The sequence below is a fragment of the Electrophorus electricus genome, chromosome 15 (assembly GCF_041902795.1).
Source record: "Electrophorus electricus isolate QZ-2024a chromosome 15, ASM4190279v1, whole genome shotgun sequence".
In the NCBI taxonomy this organism is placed as follows: Eukaryota; Metazoa; Chordata; class Actinopteri; order Gymnotiformes; family Gymnotidae; genus Electrophorus; species Electrophorus electricus.
In genome coordinates, this window is record NC_137511.1 from 19,615,011 (window position 1) to 19,617,022 (window position 2,012).

The window sequence follows — 2,012 nt, forward strand, 5'->3', positions numbered from 1 at the left end:
CACACCCCAAAGGATGAAGGCAAGGGCCAAAGCAATGGTTGGACAGCAGACAAATGTGCACTGTAGAGCCAAGTCTGATTTGGTGTTTTCTGTAGAGGAGATAAAACATGTGCATACAACTTCAAAGCGTCAACTTCATTAATATGTTTCATAACTTCTTAATTTTAGGAATAATCAAATCAACCTGACTTACTGTTATTTTTTATAGAAGTGTATGCTGCGTAGCCTAGCACAAGTAGAAGTACAAATGCCAGGATACAGAAACACAACACCCCTGTGTGCATACTGGAAAAACCTGTGTGGCACAGAAATCAGTGCTTATACAATGTCATTCAAATGTAAAAATGAAAAATGTGAATGAAAAACAGAACCACTCCTGACTTGTGTAATTGTATTTTCTATTATACTAATTTGTGCTTCTAGCTGTGTTGTTTGTTTTTCAAAATTTGCATGGTGATGCTACTTTTTGAAATGCCAGGCAATGCATTAACAAAAAAACAAAAAAACAAAAAACAAACAAACAAACAAACAAAAAAATATATATATTAATGGGCTACACCTAACAACTATCTTGGCAGTTAAAATATCTATTGATTGTTGAGGCGACTAATCAGCTATTCAGATTGTAGGTTTCACAATTAATAAGTGGATCTTATTTAAAATTTTAAAATTTAAAAGAAGGACAAGCAAAGTATCAGCAAGAGAATAACAAAACTACAGCACTTTTCCTTAATCACATAAACTATCCATCTAAATGTCAAAGAAATAAAGAGGGCGATGGGGTGAGAGGACAAACATAAACACACCCACAAATGATTTGAATTAATTCGAATGCAACCCACATTGGGCAAGCATGCACAATCACAAAATGTTTTGTGATTTAGAAACTTGTGCACTCAACAGCAACACTCTGTGCAACTGTAAATGTTGCCATGGTAACAATGCAACGTTTAAGATGGCAAATTTAGAGCAGTACTTTATCTGCCATACAAAGAAAAAAATTATCTCAGTACAGAACCTGAGATTGTTTAGGATTAAACTATGTGGAAAACTGCACTCACACTGCTACTGTGATGTTAACAGACATTTCCATATCATTCCCACAAGAATGTCAGAAAGTAAATATTTTCTTTCTTGTTTTAATACCCTTGGATTAAGTTACTAATATTCCAATTCCACTGCAATTATTTAGTATGTTTGATGGAATTAATTTATTGATCAAGAAAAAAGTATTTCAGAATGTAAAATGTTATAGCTCATAACATGGATTAAAGTGGCTAATTTTAACATTAACACTAGATAGCTATCTAGCTAACTAATTTATTGAGACGAGTCTTCATCATCCATGTTCTTCCACTTCAGATGCTCCAGCGTAACTGATGTCCTTGAGTAGATGGAGCTCAGATATGCAGGGATTCCTGACAGTGCTTCTGGTTTAAACAGATTATGGTTTAAACAGTGTTGGATTCTGGCTTGCTATTGTTTTTACCCTCTTGCTGTAAAATCATTAATGGAGTCATAGCTCCTGAGCAGATGGATATTTGTACATTCCTCAAGTCCCAGCAGTGATTCACTACATATCTGTTAGGTCATGTTGTGCTCCAGCTCCCCTACATCACCCACATGCTTTGCACCACACCGAGAACAAAAATGCTTACTCACCCAGCTGCTGTACTTCCACTGTGGTGTTAGCTGATAGGTCTTCATGGAATACTTCACATATGTAGAAGCCTTTGTCTTCAGTCTGAATGTTCTTCAGCCTAAGCGAGAAGTTTCCTTTGTGGATTTCCTCACGGCTGAAGAGCTCAACTCTGTCTCTGTATGTTTCATGGATTGACTCTGGCACAGTCTGACCATTTATAAATTGCAACACTACCATGTCTTCATCTGTTTTCCTTTTCTTCCATGAGACTTCTTCAAGCTCCTCAGGAGGGATGTGGGAGTGTACAGAGCAGTTCAGAGTGCTGTCCTCTCCCGCATATACAGAAACAACATGACCTCCAGACACAGTC

The 2,012-nt window shown here is 36.9% G+C and overlaps 1 long non-coding RNA gene across 1 annotated transcript; it reads right to left on the minus strand.

Moving 5' to 3' along the window:
• LOC145651385 (uncharacterized) lies at positions 1–2,012 on the minus strand. Its single transcript, XR_014117309.1, has 3 exons — positions 1,663–2,012; positions 194–295; positions 1–89 (listed from the first exon to the last, which is right to left on the minus strand). It is a non-coding gene; the product is annotated as an uncharacterized LOC145651385 (long non-coding RNA).